At 41.0% G+C, this 21,111-nt stretch overlaps 1 protein-coding gene across 2 annotated transcripts in view; it reads left to right on the top strand.

The window, feature by feature from the left end:
- The window catches only part of LRBA (LPS responsive beige-like anchor protein), a 1,198,938-nt gene that overhangs the window by 990,734 nt on the left and 187,093 nt on the right, over nt 1–21,111 (top strand). The window lies entirely within an intron of this gene.

Raw genomic sequence — 21,111 nt, 5'->3', positions numbered from 1 at the left:
AGCTATGCCTGCCTATTGCCCTAAGCTATCCAGCAGTTTTCTAATTGGTACCTCTCGATAATACTTAAGGAACTGTACCCAGACTCCGCTGTGTGAAGCCGGCATGCAACTTTTTTTTCAGGCATTGAATCCTCTGTTAGGCTTTCACCTTGTCATAAAGTGCATCATGTGTAGTTAGCCTCTGGTTGCTTTACAAGTCCAGGTCCGTGGTTCACCTCTATGGTTCCCAGACCCTGAAGACCCTTTTGGGGGTATTCTCATTGTGGTGGTTGCAGCCTGATCCTCTAGTAGGCTCATTATCATGGATAAGATAGGACACTGTTTCCCTGCATGTTGACACCCGTTCCTAGGTTTCAGTAGAATAATCCACAGTGTGAAGCACACTGAGATTTTTAGACAAAGGAATGAGTAGTTTTTTTGCTTTAACGTGATGCCCCTATTAAATTTGTCTCTATTTTTTCTCAATGCAGGCGATTTCAAATTTGGTGTTTTTTTTTCTGGTCTGAACTATAATCCTGGGTGGTGCATTCTCACCCACTTTTTCCGCTGAAATGCCACAGGCATTGAGTAAGTGCCTGGGTTTTATTAACAAATTCTTTATCCAAAGACGCCAAACCCCTTCTAGTCCAAACTCCATTCTGTGAGCACCCTAACCTACGTTGGCAGGCAACAGGGGCAAGGACAGTTGGGGTGAATAATATGTGTTTTGCTGATAGCCTACAGGAAGCTCAAAACGCCACTCAGGGTGATGGGCAATGACTTGTTACGACACCACTGCTCTCCTCTGACTTTATCGCCCTCTCAGGCAAGCAGCCTGCCTGGCAAAACCTTCCATTTCCAGAGGCCAGAAATACTACATTTCCCCTGACCCTGTTCAGGAATCAGAGGCGGAACCTCCTGTACATGAGGATATTATGAAAGAAAACAGTATGTTGAGGACCCTGATTTTGTAGCAGAGACCACAGAGGAAATTCTTACTCTTGCATTTTAGGAGGTACAGGCTATGGCTTTGCACCAAATGCTTTCTACTGTGGGCATATTAATTGACGTGATGCACACTAGTCTTTGTCTGATATTTTAGTTCTCAATAAACACCTTACAGTTGCAATTTGAGGATCTTTCCTCTTTTAGGGATTTCATTAATAGGCATTTTGAAGCCCTCCTAAAGGCCTTATTTTCACTTGCAGGTCCAACTCAGCAGCCAGCAATTGCTGCCATGTCTGTTTGCCAGACTATTGCTAACTGACAAGCCAAATAATTAAACCCAGTCTTTGATGAGCCTGCTCCCTTCTAACAACTGCAGCTGATGCCCTCACCCTTTTTGTTTTGTGTTGATGCTCTAGAGAATGTAATTTGACAATTTGACATAGAACAGGGTTTTTCAACCAGGGTTGCTAGGGGTTCCTTGAGCAGTAAGAAATTTCTGCCTTTCAGATAAGTTCCCACTGACACAATTGATCTCTTTAGCTATTTTTAAGGGAGTAATTCTTCTCAATGATAAGTGTAAGAGGCATTCTTCCCACTGACTATTACACTAGTGTATCATGAGTTGTAGATATAGTCATTTTAAGGCCAGGGTTCCTTGAGAACAGAAAGAAGTTTCAAGGGTTCCTCTGTGCTAAAAAGTTTAAGAAAGGCTGCTCTTGAATGTCCCTGATCTCTTGTAAGCACTTTGGAAGGTGGAGGGGTGCCCCTACACCTATGTCCCCTACTCCTATGGCTAATATATGTGCTCAGTGACAGGGGGCTTTTAGTGTTCCCCGAATGATGACCTCAAAACGAAGGCTGAACACTTAACTTCATTGCACGCCCTGGACTCCCTAGTCCACCGAGTTATCGAAGAAGCCCTCTTGACATTGAAGGGGTGCCTTCCACCTTGAACCAATCCAAAACATTCCCTTTGCAAGGTTGCCTTCTTGATTGCCATTATGTCTGCTAGGTGAATTTTTGCGTTGGCAGCACTCACTTGTAAAGAGCTCTTTCTTGTTTTCCAACTTTCCCTTTTACCTAAGGTAGTCTCTTTTCCATCTCATTAAGGACATTAGTCTTCCTTCTCTGTGTCCTGCCTCAAAACGTGACAAGGAAATTGTCCTACGCTGCTTGGATGTGATCAGGGCTGTCGAAGCATAAATAACAACCATAGCCTCTGCGCGCAAGTGCATTGCATCGAGTGCCTTGTTCTGCGTGAAGGGCCACGTAGAGGACACCCTGCTTCTTGCTCCACCATTGCAAAGTGGATCAGAAAACTTACAGTATTTCCGGGGCTCGCTCCCTTGCAGAAAGGGCTTTTTCCTTCCCCATTAGAGCTCATTCCGCCAGAACAGTTGGTATCTCTTGGGATTTTTAGCATCAAGCATCTGTATCACAGATTTGCAAGGTCATCACCTGGTCCTCTTCAAGTTCTACCAGCAGCTGAATTTTCAAGCCTCGACTGATGCAAGGTTTGGCTGCAAAGTGCCTAAAGTTGTCATTTGAATGTTTTGGGTTCTTTAACCCTTGTGAGTTTTTTTGGGAGTACTGTTTTGCTATGTTGTTATCCACCCCTCAGTTAATTTCTTGAGAAGATCCCATGGGCTATGAATAAACGTCCTGTGTCCTGCACTATACAATTGAAGTAGAACTATAGGCAGAACTTTTTTTTTTTTTTTTTTTCATTTTGGGTAGAGTAAGGAAGGGTTAAAACTCCTGTGTCAGATTTTTTTTTTTTTTCTCCATCTGTGTTCCATGGTGTAGATCACTTTGCTTCCTTTCCAAAAGCCAAGCAGAAAGTGAGAGGAAACCCCTGCAAACTATGGGAATTCCTTGTGGACACCCAGGTCACGAAAAGTAGTGTCCCCATTGGATTTCCCATCTATTATTTTTCTGGAGACAACCCAAAATTTGGGATTTTCTTTTAGTTTCAATTTCATTAATCATAATAATAATAATAATAATAAACAGAACAAATATAGAGGGTGAATCTCCTTAATGGGGGTACAGAGAGTGAAAAAGCTGACAGAGATTCTAGTCCTTCCGCTCTGTATCCAAAACTAAAAAAAAAGTTTTGCCATTAGTTATACTTTAAGATGATCTAAGTTTTGCAGTACAGGAGCAAAGGATTCAGTCAACCCCCTCTCATTCCCCTGTCTGGATCATTCCCAATTGGGTAGGGTTCTATGAGTACACACTAGGGGCAGCCCTAGGAAATGTTTGTGTCTGTGTCTAATTACCTGACGGTAACTTGCATATAGCCTATGGGCCATGAATAAAAGTCCTGTACTGTCTCAAAGAAAATAATTTACAGGTAAATCCTAATTCAGATGTATTTGATAAAGGTAATAGGGGCGGTTTGCGCACAGAGACCTGCTGTGATGATCAGGTAGTGTGAAATCTCTCACTAACTTGCTAACTGTACTAACTTTGTAGCAGTGTGTGCCATGATTGTACCTTTGTACCATGATTGGTATGTTGTCTGACACAAATGGGAATTAACCTGTCAATGTCAATTAGCCCAAAGTGTATTGGAAGTTGCAGGACACTGGTTTGGTTATTAGCACAGTGACCTCACAGTGCTGTTCCTTTGGAGTGTACCATATAAAACCCACAATTCAAACCCAAAAATGCTTGTAGGTTAAAGAAAAGCTGTATTAAGACAAGTATTTTGAAAATATTGTTTAGTAGTCATGTGCTTGTAATGATTTTATTATGTCCTGGGCGTCTGACAAAGAACAAGTATGCAGATAGGAGTCTTTTTTTGCAGCTAATAGGAGATTGCCCCAGTGATTTGTTCAGCCTAGTGAAGTGAACAGGATGAAGGTTAATGTTTCAGAGGAGCTGTCTTATTCTAACATGTTGTGCTTTATCTTGTACATTTGATGCTAAATTATTGTGCAATCTCGCTTTCTCTCTGCAGGCAAACCCAGCTTATGTAAATATTTCAGGTTTTCAATCAAAGAAGTATATCCAAAGCTATTTTGGCTGTACTTCTACTGGGGATCACAGGAGTGCAGTTAGTTTTGTGCTTCTGTGACTCATTTTTAGCCGACAGCAGGTTAATGCCCACTGTCGACTGACGTCACTCAGCTGGTCCAGGCTTCGGAAAGATCTGGACTTTGCAGTTGGGATCCACTCAGATGCGTGGATCGGCAGCTGGCGAGATGCAGGGAGACTGAACCAGCCACTCCTGCCCCCTGCACAGCCAGGTGCTCCATTAAGCGCTGGATCAGGGAGCCATTGATTGCAGTCACTGGCTCACTGCCTAATGAATGCAGAGAACTCTGTAATTATCAGTCTTTGGTCGCTCAGTTTTCAGTCCTAGAAGTGAGGAGGGACTGATGCAATATCAGATAGATTCTGCACCCCCCAGGTGAGTCTTTTTAAAAACCCATGCTTCTGTTTTAACCACTTTAAGACCGGAAGATTTTGCTGCTTAATGACCAGGCCCTATTTTGCGATTCGGCACTGCGTGACTTTAACGGACAATTGCGCAGTCGTGCGACGCTGTACCCAATCGAAATTGACGTCCTTTTTTCCCACAAATAGAGCTTTCTTTTGGTGGTATTTAATCACCTGTGCTATTTTTATTTTTTAAACAAAAAAAGAGCGACAATTTAAAAAAAAAAACAATATTTTTCACATTCTGCTATATAACATTCCCAAAAAAATGTTAAAATCTAAATTTTTTAACATTTTAGGCCAATTTATATTCTGCTACATATTTTTGGTAAAAAAAAAATCACAATAAGCGTATTTTGATTGGTTTTCACAAAAGCTATTGCGTTTACTAACTACGGGAAGGATTTGTCATTTTTATTGTTTTTTTTTTTTTTTTACTAGTAATGGTGATCTGTGATTTTTTTGCTGGACTGCGAAATTGCGGCAGACAGATCGGACCCCTAACTGACATTTTTGACACTTTTGGGGGTACCAGTGACATTACTACAGTAATCAGTGCTAAAAATATGCACTGTTACTGTAATAATGCCATTGGCAGGGAAGGGGTTAATGCTATGGGTGATAAATGGGTTAAATGTAAGCCTAGGGGAGTGATTCTAACTGTGGGGGGGGGGGTTGGGCTTATGAGATAACCATAGAGACATGCGATCCTATATAGCAGGATCGCATGGTCTCTGTGATCATATCAGGGAGAAGGACAGACAGCTGTGTTTACATCAGCCATCCGCCCTTCTCTGTCAGCGGGGGGGGGAGATTGCAAGAGGCCGGCGGCCATGGGAGCCGCCTGTCACACGCATTGGCTCCCCAGCTGATGAGCAGGGGGCGGGAGCGAGCCGATGGCGGTGCGAGCTCGTCCCCTAGCTCAGCGAGCTTGTCGCCTAGCTCCTCCCAGGCGAGCGCCGTACATGTACGGGACCTTGCCTGGGAGAGCCAGCCTTCCGCAGTACATCTGCCGCGGCTGGACGTAAAGTGGTTAGGCTTCTTTAAAAATGGCCTTTGGAACATTAGATTGTGTTGTGAAATTTTGGAAGGTCAGCTGCATGAGAGATTCAATAGTATAGATTTACTAAATGAGTAGAGACTGATCACTAACAAAACGTTTGCTTTGCACAGTGAACATTAGTAAATAAAGTGAAGCCGCTCACTTTAAATACCCACTTAGGCGCTGGGGAAACGAATAAAAAGGATTTTTGCTAGCACATTATTTGCTTTGTTCACAATGGTAGAGTGAACATATGTTTTGCAAACTAAAATATTTTAGTAAATCAACCACATTGTCTTAGATATTTTTCTGTGTCTACCTCTGCTCCCCAAAATCCTGCCTAGTGGCCCTGACACCTCTCTTAAACTCTTTATTTTATGTATTTATTTTGTGGTGCTACAAAGATCAGTACAGCTCAATTTCTCTCAAGAATTCCCAGCATGCATTGTGATGTTTATGCTATAAAATGTGTTCACCCTTTTACTGAACAGTATGTCCTCTTGTGTCACTCCTGCAGTCATGATAGGTGTCCTAGCTGAAGCTGTTAAAGCCTGTGATTGACACTTCTTACTTAAGCTACAGTTACACATGTCAGCAAAACACTCAGTTCAGAGCGTAATTAAAAGATCTGCCACTGGTGAGGCATGCTGTTTGTGTACAAACAGCATAACAGAAAAAGAGCTCTCTCTAGTGCTGCTGGCATGAAGAATTGATTTGACAAGAAAGCCTGCTGCCAAGCTGATTCATACATTCTGGACTTTTAAAAGTCAGAAATGCCTTTTTAGACCACGTGTCTATGCGGTTATCCAGACCAAGGTTCACTTCCCAGTTTTTCTCTGCCATCCCACAGATTATATACAATGATTGCAGCTCCTGAAAAGCACACCACTTTGATCTGTGACCTTTTTGTGGTGCTAATCGGGTTCCCAATATCATTATAGTCCTCTCATTAATCATATTTCCTGAAGCCCGTCAGGCAGCCAGACAGACACAGCCCCTGTTTTCAGGGCTGCACTGGCAGGTTTGTGTGTTTTTGCAGATTATTATGGTGCTATACTTTGGCTTCTAACAAACCAGCACCACATCAAGCTGTGTGCTACAATTAAAGTCAGATGGTCCTCAGGTTGAACAGGCAGATAATGTTGCAGCTGTCTGTCTTCCTGAAGCTAAACAGCACCAAGGACAGATGATATATAGGACAGTTCCGTATGACAGATTGTACTGTATGGGGTCAGAAACTGGGGCCCAAAACATTAATTAAATGACATTCTTCTTTTAAAACGATTTCCCAAGGATTTATTCTTGGTGCTCAGTCGAATTACAGAGTAACTTTAAATAAAAGCCATAGCAAAAGATAATTCTCCAGGTTATATTTCTAATAGACTTCTACCTCGTAGTTGGCCAAAGACTTGTTATATTATTGCACTACTGAACTAATTATGTATAAAATTATAATCTGCCTTCATGCCATGCTTTCATTTGTTTTGTTCTGATGTAAATAACTGCTAACTGGATACTTTCTGTTTATTGGATTATTTTTGTTACATTTTTTATATTCACCACACTTGATGTTGAGCTTTTAGAGTTTATTTTAAATGTAACCATTTTTTACTTCAATTAAAACCCCAGGATTCATGTTTTAAGGCTTACTCACTTAATTAGTGAAGCAGTGTGTCAAAAAGAAACACGTAAAGCATTGTTGCCCGTTAACGTAAGAATTCCAACACGTTAGACATTCTTTCAAATGGTAAATTCTACATTTTTACTTGTTAAGCTCTACTCAAAGACAGGACTCCACTGCATAGCTGGGTGAATACAGTTTTTCAAATGGGGAATTCTGTAATCGCATGCATTTTGTTTTTAGCAGGAGTATCATAATGTGCACATTTTGGGGAATCACAAATACTGATTGTTCCATCATCAAGTCTGGGCCTAATTTTACTGGGAAATTTCTTATATTTTGCTTACCCATTTATTATCATGTGGAGAAACCGCCTCATATAAGCCTTTGCCTCATCACTCTTTCGTGTTCTGTTTTGTCATCTGCATTCCCTCTTTAAAATGGGGCTTTCAGACTTTTTGATGTCATCCGTTTCCTCCAGTGATGTGATCCTTGGGCTTTTCCAATTTTCTCATTCCTTGTTTACTGCTAGAAACCTTTGTTAGCTTGTTTGATTCCATGCCCTGGGAATTTTTTAATTTATTTTTTTTATCTCTGTAACCAAGTCTGGTTGGGAGTACAGCTCCTAATGTTCTAATATTTTGAACTATTAAATTGTGATACACATATATATATATATACACAGTACAAACACAGTCAGGTCCATAAATATTGGGACATTGACACAATTCGAATCTTTTTGTCTCTATAACGGATTTGAAATGAAACAAACAAGATGTGCTTTAACTGCAGACTTTTAGCTTTAATTTGAGGGTATTTACAGCCAAATCAGGTGAAAGGTGTAGGAATTACCACAGTTTGTATATGTGCCTCCCACTTTTTCAGGGACCAAATGTAATGGGACAGTTGGCTGCTCAGCTGTTCCATGGCCAGGTGTGTGTTATTCCTTCATTATCCCATTTACAAGTGTTTAGAACGTCCTTAAAAAGAAAGAACGCACCGGTGAGCTCAACAACACCAAAAGACCCGGAAGACCACAGAAAACAACTCTGGTGGATGACCGAAGAATTCTTTCCCTGGTGAAGAAAACACCCTTCACAACAGTTGGCCAGATCAAGAACACTCTCCAAGAGGTAGGTGTAGGTGTGTCAAAGTCAACAATCAAGAGAAGACTTCACCAGAGTGAATACAGAGGGTTCAACACAAGATGTAAACCATTGGTGAGCCTCAAAAACAGGAAGGCCAGATTAGAGTTTGCCAAACAACATCTAAAAAAGCCTTCACAGTTCTGGAACAACATCCTATGGACATATGAGACCAAGATCAACTTGTACCAGAGCGACCGGAAGAGAAGAGTATGGAGAAGGAAAGGAACTGCTCATGATCCAAAGCATACCACCTCCTCAGTGAAGCATGGTGGTGGTAGTGTCATGGCGTGGGCATGTATGACTGCCAATGGAACTGGTTCTCTTGTATTTATTGATGTGACTGCTGACAAAAGCAGCAGGATGAATTCTGAAGTGTTTCGGTAATATTATCTGCTCAAATTCAGCCAAATGCTTCAGAACTCATTGGACGGCGCTTCACAGTGCAGATGCACAATGACCCGAAGCATACTGCAAAAGCAACCAAAGAGTTTTTTCAGGGAAAGAAGTGGAATGTTATGCAATGGCCTAGTCAATCACCTGACCTGAATCCGAGTGAGCATGCATTTCACTTGCTGAAGCCAAAACTGAAGGGAAAATGCCCCAAGAACAAGCAGGAACTGAAGACAGTTGCAGTAGAGGCCTGGCAGAGCATCACCAGGGATGAAACCCAGCGTCTGGTGATGTCTATGCATTCCAGACTTCAGGCTGTAATTGACTGCAAAGGATTTGCAACCAAGTATTAAAAAGTGAAAATTGATTTATGATTGTTAATCTGTCCCATTGCTTTTGGTCCCTTTAAAAAGTGGGAGGCACTTATACAAACTGTTGTAATTCCTACACCGTTCACCTGATTTGGATACCCTCAAATTAAAGCTGAAAGTCTGCAGTTAAAGCACATCTTGTTGTTTCATTTCAAATCCATTGTGGTGGTGTATAGAACCAAAAAGATTAGAATTGTGTCGATGTCCCAATATTTATGGACCTGACTATATATATATATATATATATATATAATTTATTTTTTTGCTCAAGATATTTTTGTCTCAGCTTTAGGGTAGATTTCTTAAGATTCTATGTATGTGAAGATGTTTCTCAAAGCCATTTCTTCCCTTTCAGTGAGTGCCAGCAAGATATCCCAGCATTTATAGACACACAGGTAGCACTGATGCCTTAATCCAATCACATTGTAAAATGTAGATGTTGATTGTCCAAAAACAGAATAGGAGGTGTGAACGTTGTGCAACCACCCTGACACATAATCCCATTGCTGGTGTTGGGAAGTTTGCATGGGTGTTATTTTATGTATAAAGGTGTGAATTATTGTTGAATCGCTGGGATAGGGATGTTAAAGCGGCATTATATATAGAAGACGGCCCCCAAATTATTTTTACTGATGGTTGTTTCAGTTAAGCCTAGTACACACAGTCTAAGGCTCCATGTACACGGGACGCTGGAAATGGCCGTTTAGGAGCAGTTGGGCGTTTTTTTCAGAAGCCCCTGAACCCATCTACATTTTATCTTATTTGTCCATGTACACCAGGTCGTTTACAGTCATTTGCAGGCAGTTGCGTTCAGGGACTGTTTTTAGAACGCAATTATTTGCGTTCGAACGTGTGTTTCCCGGCGTTTCAAACGCACAAATGCGTCTGAACGCGCCCGAATGCGTCTGTCTGAACGCGATGACCCACGTTTAGCGTTCGCGATTTTCCATTTTAAAGGGGAATAATTTTTTTGACCTCTAGGAACGCTTCTAAACGCAAACACCGCTAAATGCCGGTACAAACGCGACCGAACTGACGTTTTAAACGTCCTAAAAATTCCAGCATTCAAAGGTCCCGTGTACATGGAGCCGAAATGTAGGACGTCATCCGGCCCTTCAATAAAGACTGTCCGAAATTCAACCCATGTGTATGCTAGCCAGTCTGACAGAAGCCAGCCTTCTGTTTGACGTGCATGCTGGAAAAACTGCAGCTGACCAGGGTGTTGAGGTGGGGGGGGAATACCTTGTCAGAACAAACACAATAGCTCAGTGGGGGAGATCGCTGTACTAACATTGGATTGTTAGTACAGCGGCTCCCACCGGAGCTGTCAGTTAAAAAAAAAAAAAAAACTAATGCTGTGCACTAGGCTTTGGAGGTTGATGGCTTCTTACATGCCTCTTGCGAACCAGTTGTCCTCAGTGTTCTCAAAATCTTACCCTTAAGATTTATGAAAGTCTTTACCTGTAGAAATTGCCCTCCTATGTTGGACCATTAATTTGTTGGAAGGTTGTTTTATCTCCCCAATTTAGAGGTCTTTGCATTTCTTACTATCCCTTCATATACCAATTTACAATACTTGTGTTTGGGTGTTGGGTCTTTTGGATGTACATGCTTCTGTCTCAGTGTATTGCAAGGCTTAAAGAACACAGGGTGGGTTTATTGTTAAAATCCTTCTGAGCTTTTCCAATGCTGCATACAGGATTACTATATCACTATATTGCTCTGTGTGTTCTGCTTATGCTCTCTGTTTGGTCCCCTGTTTTGTTTTGTTTTTTCACTTTGTAGACAAAAACAAAAGTCAAGTCTGGGTAACTACACACCTTAAAAGCACTCTTGTGATATCTGAGCCATTTTTCTTTAGACTGTGTGTTTTTTATAGGGCAGGGCAGCTGTAACCAACACCTCCAATCTCATCTCATTGATTGGACTCCAGTTGGCTGACATCTCACTCCAATTAGCTCTTGGAGATGTCATTAGTCTAGGGGTTCACATACTTTTTCCACCTGCCCTGTGAATGTTTACATGGTGTGTTCAATAAAAACATGGCAACATTTCATTCTTTGTGTGTTATTAGTTTAAGCAGACTGTGATTGTCTATTGTTGTGACTTAGATGATGATCAGATCACATTTTATGACCAATTTGTGCAGAAATCCATATAATTCCAAAGGGTTCACATACTTTTTCTTGCAGCTGTAAATATGCATTCTGAACAGTGGCAATGCTTTTTAATTTTGTTTTAATTATTTGTTTTCATTCCTTCGTATCAGTGCTGCTGATTTTCTCCAGCCTGTTATAATTCCTAATTACATGCATGGGCCAGTGTTATGTCCACTTTATTGTTCTGGACCAGTTTGCAGGTATAATGTTCTAATTTTAAAACAATCCTATTCCATGTTTACAAAATGTGTGTCAGCATGTCCAGTAGGGATCGACCGATTATCGGCAAAGCCAATATATTGAGGGCCGATCTGCACTTTCCCTGATAGATCGGACTTGCCCGCCAAGGTGACCGATATTGCCGATATTTTGGGAAAGTGCTTGTATCGGAGTAATGCTTGCAGCTAGAGGCATCACCCCGGTACCGGCGTCCATAGCCGACGGTCTGCTGTCTTGTAATTACAACCGATGCGGCTAAGACGTCCCCCTCCCGCCGCCCTCCGCGGCTCGCCCGTCCCATCGGGAGACCCAGGCAAACAGCCTGCACGGCCGCTGAAGACCCAATCAAAGCTGCATTTGGCTCCGATCGGGTCTCCATGCTAAAACCCGGAAGTGATGTCATGACATCTCTTCCTGGTACTGGCACCAAATTCAAAAAATGACAGCCAAACTTGGCGTTTTGAATGCTTTTAAGTGCAGAGTAGGAGTTTGGGGTCTTTTAGACCCCCAGATCCTTCCACAAGAGTACTTGTCAAAGAAAAAAATCGGCCCATACCGATATGCATTCACCAAAATATCGGTATCGGCAACGAAAAATTGATATCGGTCGATCACTAATGTCCAGTTGCAGTCTCCACCAAGCATGCAGGTGACAGAGAGAGACAGTTGCAGCAGAAAATGCCTGAACAAAACTTTCAAGGCAGGACCACCCCATGTTGTTTTACAGAAAGCTGCAACTTGGGGAAAAAAAAAAAGACAATTGCTTGAATTGCATTAACATGGTAATGTTTACACTGAGGCAAATGCTGAGGCATTTTTAGGGCTTTTTTTTTTTTTTAAACCTATATTGACTTGTAGAGAAAATATCAGTTTTTATTTCTGCAAATCCGTTGTCAGATTGTGGTGTGCCACTTTACTACAAACATAAGTCTTCCACACAAAAACAAGAAATATGGTGCTACTCGACAGAATGAGGACTTTTTTTTTGCTTTGCCATTATAAATTGCATATTATTTTCTGACTTAGAAATATCTGATTTCTAGTTAATTCTATATAACCTATGTAAAACACTGACATGTATGGCTCATCTGTCAACAGTAAAATACATATCTATATTTTCACCGTTTTAGCATTTGATTTACAGCTTAGTGGATTTCAGAAAAGAAATGGTACATTTCCTCCTTAGCAGCTATAATCAAATACATATTTTTTTCTGTAGGAAGCTTTTTCCCAGGAGCTTCATTTTGGTTTGCACGTTCTGTTCTAAGGTTTAAATCAGCAATACGTGTTCAACAAGCCCCTTCATATGTTCTTGCTATCATGTGAGATGATCATGTTGAATGAAGTAGATCAGAACTGTTGCGTCATTGCTGTAATTGCATGTAGAGGCTGGTATGTGACCCCCTCATGAGAAAAATGGAGGGCTGCTATTGTTGACCTCCTTGATAAAATGCTGGTTGACTGGCCTGTATGCTGACCACTGGTTTCAATACTTTGCAACTTATCTTGAACAAGAATGCAAATACAGATTGCTAGGAAAGTGTCAGATCTTCTCATCTCTATACATGTCCATGAAGTAACTCTAAGCATTGGGAAAAAATAGCCAGTATGAGAGCCAGAAAACTAGCAGTTTCAGAATAAGAGGTTGGCTTTGGAATCTTCCATATTCCTTCCATTTGAGTTTGCCATTGAAGTGTATTTATAGACTATTTTTTTTTTGTTTTGTTTTTTTTTAGCTCCGTAGAGAGTGGGTAATTTCAATGCGGTCACTGAAACAGGAGGGGAATATTTCAGTGGGGTCACCTGTACTGTTTATTACAGTACCTTTTTTGTCTTGAAATCTTGCTTAAAATAATGCACTTCCCGGTATGTGACTGTGCATATGCACCCCTGTTCTGGGTAATTTTATATCTGAAATTTTATATCATCTACAGTACTGCTGTCTATGACTGCTCAGTTCTCGTTTGTGTAATGAGACACAGTGCAAACAAGGCATTGTAATGCCACGTTCACACCGAATACATGTGAGAACCCCAGCTGGGTTTCACATCAATTAGCTGCGGGAGGCAGCCTTATTGAAAGCAATAGGAGGTTGCCAGCTCCTGCAACTAATCTCAGATGCTTGTATGTAATTCCTATGCAGTGATCACCTTCGAGTGATTCGTAGGCAGTCTGTGTTCAGGGCCAATCACTTGAGGGTGATCACTACATCAGCGATTACATGTGAGCAGCCACAGTTAGCGCAGCTAATCACTGGGAACTCCTGATCAGTGTTGAGGCATTTCACAGATGTGAATGTAGCTCAAGCCAGTAATGGGGAAAAGTTTAGCTGCAAAAAGACCACAGGCAATACTGGTGACTAGTCCATTGCCCTGCATGCCATTTTGGGCACATCTTCCAGAGTCCAGTCTCTCTTTGTTGGTTTCCAACTCTAAAAAGTAGAAATTGATTTAATAACCCCTGCTGTAATTTTATATTTGTATTTATATTATTTTTTTAAATAATCAACACAACTAAAGTACAATTGGTATCTGAAAAATACTATTTTTTCCATTTAAACAGCATAGTGCATGAGAACATTTTTCTAAAGGTGCTGTTTGATGTTCAATTTTAAAAAGTGGAGTAATTATCAAAATATTAAAGGTGTCATTGACCAACTAAAGTTTGCCTGAATAAAAAATAAATGGGGAACAATTTATTCAGCATGTGGAAAACTTTTTTTTAACATTAAAACATGTAATGGATGCTTTTTTAATACAATACTTGTGTGTCAAAAATGTTTTAGGCCCCGTTCACATAAAGTGATTTAAAATAGCGAGCAAAATTTCTGCGATTCTGAATGCAATTCCAAATGGCGGCAGAATGCACAATGCTATAAATTTTAATGGCACCCCAAACACACTGCGATTCAGGTGATAGAATCGTGCAGCAATCGCAGCAAGATGTGCGTTTCAAAATTGCACTAAGCTTGTTGCCTAAAAAGAAGACGAAGCTTCTTATAGGCAACAGACACACATAAAGCAGCCCATTGAAGTGAATGGGCTGCCCTATACGCAACATGTTTCCACTTGTAAATTGCGCTTTAAAAATCACGAACGGGAATACTTGTTCTTGCTATGCAAGGTCTGAATACAGGCTAACTTTTGCAGGCAGTGCACTTCAGTGATGATAATCCATGTTAAAAATATATTAAGCTCTTTAAAATGAATTTCACTATGATAGTGGCTCTCTGTTTTACGGATTACTATAACAATTATTGACCACTGCATGCAGGAGTTGATCAATGGTGACTAAGGCCCTGCAACCATGCTCTGGTATGGGTTAGGACTTAACTTAGATAATATTGTTTGCACTGTTGTATTTATATTATAATATCTATTTCATTAGACCTAGGTGCAGTACAGCAGAATACACTGTTTAAACAAGGTAGAGGTTTTCCACTTTTTGTCTTTCTTCCCTAATGGTATCAGTACATGCGCACCAAAGATCATACAGTATGGATTATTCAGTGTACATCAGTTTAATCAGATAAAGTAAACACATTTAAGACTTTAACAAAGTTGTAGAATAACATTGACATTTGTCTAGAGTTATGTTGTACATGAAGATTTTATTGCAAATTGCCTTCTGTTTGGAGGTGACAAATACCCTGGGACTGAAAGATTTATGGCCTGCAATGCTATTTTAAAAGGATATAAATTATTAGTAGAAACAATCCTTCCTAGATTTTAATATTCTTTAACTAGCATATGTTGCTAATTAAAAGCATGGCATCTGCAGTGTATCTTTATGTTGTTTCCTAAAATCCATCCACAATACAGACAGCCTGAAACATCTTGCAAATGCAGAATTGGATTGCTTGAAATCTTTGAATAGGTGTACAGTACCTAAGCTTTGTGATGCTTGAAATCATTGCACACTAGCTATTGGGTTTTTAGGTAGTTACATAATACTTTAGTATGTAGGAAACTTTTCTGGTTAGACAACACAAATAATGGTATGATCAGTGAAAAATGAATGTCCTCAACCTAAGCAATGCAATAATAATTGGTTTTAAAAGATGTGGCTTAATTACTCCCTTATTTATAAGCAGGGCTTTTTTCACCACCTTCACTTGTAAACATAGAAGCCCTGGTTCTGTGTTTACAAGTGACAGCACACCTCTTCCGGCATCTTGACACTATGGTGTTTATTTACTAAAGCTGGAGAGTGCAACGTCTGGGGTAGCTGTGCATGGTAGCCAATCAGCTTCTAGCTTCAGCTTGTTCAATTAAGCTTTGACTAAAAAACCTGGAAGCGGATTGGTTTGTATGCAGAGCTGCACCAGATTTTGCACTCTCCAGTGTTGGTGCACACATAGGGGGTTGATTTACTATCAGTGCAATATGTGCGGGAAAATCGAGCGCCAGCTGTCAGATGTGCAAGCTGGCTGACAGAGAGATACGGCATGTGGAAGGGGGATAAGATCAGAGGAGGGGGGAGTGTATGCAGAGTTGAGGGATGGGGGATGCAGAGGTAAGGAGCTGTGGAGTGGGTCGAACTGTGCACTCTGTAAGTAGCACACTCCTGAACCCTGCACTCTGAACCCTGCACTCTGTACGTGGCACACTCTTGAACCCTGCACTCTGTGCGTAGCACATTCCTGAACCCTGCACTCTGTGCGTAGCACACTCCTGAACCCTGCACTCTGTGCGTAGCACACTCCTGAACCCTGCACTCTGTACGTAGCACACTCCTGAATCCTGCACTCTGTGCGTAGCACACTCCTGAACCCTGCACTCTGTTCGTAGGGCAAGTCTGAACCCTGCCACTTTGTTTTATGCACTCCTGTTTTTTTTAATAATGCTTCCTTAAGACTTTCACACTGTTATTTTTTTTTTACCACACATTGGATACGTCACACACATTTCAATATTCTCCCTGGTGGATGGAAGGAGGGGGTTCAGGGTTTGAGTTGCTGCACCTATTTTCTGACTAAATGAATATAATTACTATTAACTTTAATGGACCATCTTCTCTGCTCTGACTGTATGTTACAAGGTCCTGCCTCTAGTCATTATCACAACTCTTCTTGAGCAGTCTAGGAAAAGAAACTTGGGGTCCTTCCCTATGATTAAGTTCTTATATAGCTATTGTTAAAATGTTCTCATCTGTTGGGGAAGGAGTTAGCCTTCAAAGCTGTTAGCTAATTTATCTTAGTATTCTATACAAGCAACTCTTCTGCTGATAACTCCTCAATCTGCAGCATCATCAGTAAACTGGTAAAAAGGGTTCTTTTGGAAGTGATGTCCATAAACCTGAATTTTGCTTAGGGGGAACTTCCCATTTAGCCCGCCTCTACACATACCTATTATTAAGATGCTTTGCTTCCCTGGCCAAAAGGATTGTGTGAATGAGTGGAGGTTGTGAGCAAGCTTTAGCACTATGAAATAGTGTTCGTTTTTGTTTGATCAAAATAGACCATTCTACAGGAGAACTAGAGGATACTAAAAGCTGCTTTAGTTATATTGGGTATTTGCAGTCACCCCCTGGGTACCTGCACTTTATACTTATTAACAGCTTTTAAGCTGGATACACACTATAAAACTTTTGTTGGTAGATTTCCTTTAGATTTACGTTCAACTATGTAGTGCAAGGGCCTGCCAGATTGCATACAAATTGAAAGTGTTTAGGTCTGACCTCATATTATATGGTTTTGGTAAGTCTAAAGGAAAAAAAATCTAAAAATTGTAAAGTGTGTATCCAGCTTTAGTATTTAAAAAGTGACAGTCTGTCTTTAAGGCAGTCAGGCATATAAATGGGATCTGTGTATCCGAAGGCATTTGTGTGTGTATCTGGGTTCCAAAAGAAAAACTGATCCCTTACAGATGATTAGATGAGATGAATGTTTGGCCTATCGAATGGAGGGGGGGGGGGGGTGGCATGCAAAAGCTTTCAGCACCAAGTCACCTTAAGTACATCAATTGTAGTTTAATAAGGTTTCTTTTTTAACCAGCAATATATGCAAGTGCATCAAAGATATTGGATCATTGTCTGAGCTGGTTGTGGCAAATTTATTGAACTGGTAAAAGTAACAATATGACAACTTTGCCAGTTATTCTACCAGGAAGAGGGGGTTACATTTTGGAGTAGATGGAGTTATTTATAGGAGAATATTTTGTATAATAAAATTAATAAGGAAGTACTTTTAAGTTTACCTATTTGTGTCAAATTTGGAAATGCATAAAAACAGCCCTTCCTAACCCATACAAACTCAGTTGAAATGGTTGCTTAACCTAAAGTGACACTAACGGATATCTTTATTGTCCAAAATTAATCCATACACATCCACTAGTTAATGGTCCTGTAATCTATCTTTTATGAATACAATTCTTTGTGTTTCGTTCTCTGCTTGTAATGTCCTCTGTGAGCTCCAACACCTTTCCTTTTTCCCTTCACGTATGTTTGGAACAAGCAGTGCATGTTAGGTGCGGTCATGTGCATTGCTCTGTTAACACTACACATCTCATAGTCCATGATCTATTGTCCCTAGTCTATCTCTTGAGTAAGGGAGGGTGGTGGATGTCTGTGTTCCCACAGTGGAACCATGGAGAACAGGTGTAGCTACCCTGTAACAGGAGGCTGAGAGTAATAGAGGGGACATATGAGTGAAGAATAAAAAATGGAATACTCGATGGACCTCTGTCTTTTGTTTTGCTGTCACTTTTCTACATTTTTATGCACACGTCATCACCCCAATATGTAAACCTGCTGTAGGAGAAGGTTGGTTTCCATGCTGTTTTGCTGGCCTACATGTTACCAACTTTCTGCGTTTCTGACCTCAAGCAAGTACTGTATGCAGATTCAGCAAGTCAGAGAAAAGTCAGATTCCTGATTTACATACTTCTGGGCAGACATGGGAGAAAGTCACACATGTGCAAGTCACAAGCAAGTTTCAAGTCTTAACCTTCAAGTCTCAAGCAAGTCCCAATTTACTGTGGCGAAAAGCAAGCAAGTCAAGTCGAGTCACTGCTAGAAGTCAAGCAAGTCAAGTCATTTATTTTGGTCAAGTCACAAATCAAGTCAAAATACTGATCTACCCCAATTTTCACCTTTTAAATCAGTTAAAAGTCAGTGGTCAGGAAAGGTTTTGTTTTCCATTGTTAAACAGTCAGTGTCCTAAAAATCAGAACAAATCTGAGGTGTTTTAAGTGACTGTGGTGTCAGAAACATAACAGGCACATTCATTTTGCTTTAACACATCTTGAGAAAATGCAAATATTTAAGAACTTAAAGTAGTCATTTTGAGTCATATGTGTCAAGTCAAAGTCAAGTCTCAAGTCATGAATACAAAGTCAAATCGAGTCTTATATTAATTTTAGTCAAGCAAGTCTCAAGTCCTCAAACTGGTGACTTAAGTCAAGTCATGTGACTCAAGTTCCCCACCTCTGCTTCTGGGTCAGTGAGTAAACAATACTAAAGCAAGAGGGTCAGCATGACATCCATAATTCCATACAGCTAGCACTTTCAACACAAAGTATACAGAATAAAGGTATGACAATGGAATACAAAACCCATGTTCAACTGTACAGCAAGTAATAAAGACATATTTTATTCTGCAATCACAGTGTTATCAAACCTTGCTCCCTTCCTGCTAGTAGACCAAAAACCCATCAATCTGTTCATGCTGAAATCAAAACAACCATGGGGACAGGTAAGGTAAAAATGAGGAGGCACTGTGACTGCTTAGGATCACAAGGCTAAGTAGAGGGGTAGTTAGGATACAAAATAAAACACTGTGCCAACAAATTTTGGCAAACAGTGACATGTCTGCAAAACATGGCTGGTTGGTAGGAAAATAGCCTAGTCTGTGGTATAAACAATATGCAATTGCTACAGTTTGTGGAAAGTCCCGATCCTATGCAAGGCAAGAATTATTGCAGGTTGCCATGAACTGTGACTGATCACAGCCACGGCAGAACATAATGCTGTCATTGTTGACCACTGTGTGAGCTCTAGATTGGTCACAGCGAACACCTGTTACCAGGGCCAATTTACAGCTGCCCTGTACTATGTGATAGCTGTGACCGATTATAGCATCATAGTAGTGAACAAAGTTTCATTAATGAATCCTTTGAACAGTATTAAATTGCTTATTATAATGACCATCCCTGTAATGGGAGTATTTCTGCCTATGCTGTGTGTGAGAAAAAATGTGTTAAAATGACAAATTTGTGGGAAAAAAAAAATAGTTTTATTTTATTTCTTTATCTTATGAAATACCTTGGACTGTCTACTTTCCACAAATACATCACTGGAGGGTAATTGTACTGTCCTTTCATTTTATGGCCTAAAGAATTGATGCAAGGCAGTCAGTACATCAAGGCTGATCAATTTTCAACTATATATACCATAGGTTGTGGACTCCATAACTTTCACACAGACTATATATTATGCAGTGATTTGGGTTAATTTTACCAAAGAAATGTAGCAGAATACATTTTGGCCTAATGAAGAAAGTTTATTTATTTGCAAGATTTTAGAACCGAAATGAAATGAAAAAAAAACGCATATTTGTTTTTTAAGATTTTCATTTTTTTCACTTCTGTACCAAAAATTAAAAAAACCCAGTGGGGATTCAATTTTTCTCTACCTGTCTATAAAATGATAAAAAAAAAATTAATTAGGGTACAGTGTTGCATGTCTGAGTAATTGTCATTCAAAGTGTGATAGAGCAGATTGCTGAAAAATGACCTGGCCTGGAAGGGAGTGTAATTGTCCAGACTTGAGATGGTTAAATCTGCTTTATCTGTGTTTTTTTATTTATTTCCCTATGAGACATACTATTTTCTTTATGAACAAATGCTAACTCCTCATAGTGTGGGATTTTTAGGCCCCATGCACACGGGACGTTTTTAACGCTGCTGTAAGCAGCGTCAGGCGTTTTCTTTTTGCAGCCTAAAAACGCCCCTCCATGTTATTCTATGGCCTCATGCACACTCAGACGTTTTTGAGCTGTAAGTGGCTTAGGCGTTTTTAGGCTGCAACAAGAACCCACCACCTGCGCGTTCTGAGGACCAGCGTTACAGCGTTAAAAACGCCTGACGCTGCTAAAAGCTGAATAACTTTGCTATAACGTTGCTTAACGTGCGTTAAGCCACGTTATACGTTTTTTTTTCTTCCATTCAAAATCAATGGTTCCCTATGGGAGCCTATTGATTTGAATGGAGGTCGCACCGCAACACCGCAAGTCGGATCCGACTTGCGGGGCGACTTGCGCTGTGAGAATCTTGAGGGGGAACTCCACGCCAAAATGGGAAAAAAACGGCGTGGGGGTCCCCCCCAGGGTTCCAAACCAGGCCCTTCGGGTCTGTTATGGAATTTGAGGGTAGCCCAATGCCGAAAAGACGGCGTGGGGTCCCCCCCCAAAATCCATACCAAACCCTTATCCGAGCATGCAGCCCGGCAGGCCAGGAAAGGGGAGGGGACGAGCGAGCGGCCCCACCCCCCCTGGACCACACCAGGCCACATGCCCTCAACATGGGGGGGTGTTGGTGCTTTGGGGCAGGGGGAGCTCTGCACCCCCCACCTCAAAGCACCTTGCCCCCATGTTGATGAGGACAAGGGCCTCATCCCCACAACCCTGGCCGGTGGTTGTGGGGGTCTGCGGGCAGGGGGCTCATCGGAATCTGGAAGCACCCTTTAACAAGGGGGCCCCCCAGATCCCGGACCCCCTCCCTATGTGAATGGGTATGGGGTACACTGTACCCCTACCCATTCACCCCATAAAAGGCAGTGTGTGGAAATA

The sequence above is a fragment of the Pelophylax lessonae genome (genome assembly GCF_965119305.1).
Source record: "Pelophylax lessonae genome assembly, chromosome: 1".
In the NCBI taxonomy this organism is placed as follows: Eukaryota; Metazoa; Chordata; class Amphibia; order Anura; family Ranidae; genus Pelophylax; species Pelophylax lessonae.
The sequence above is the reverse complement of the archived record's forward strand: the minus strand, read 5'-3'. Positions and strand labels throughout refer to the sequence as shown.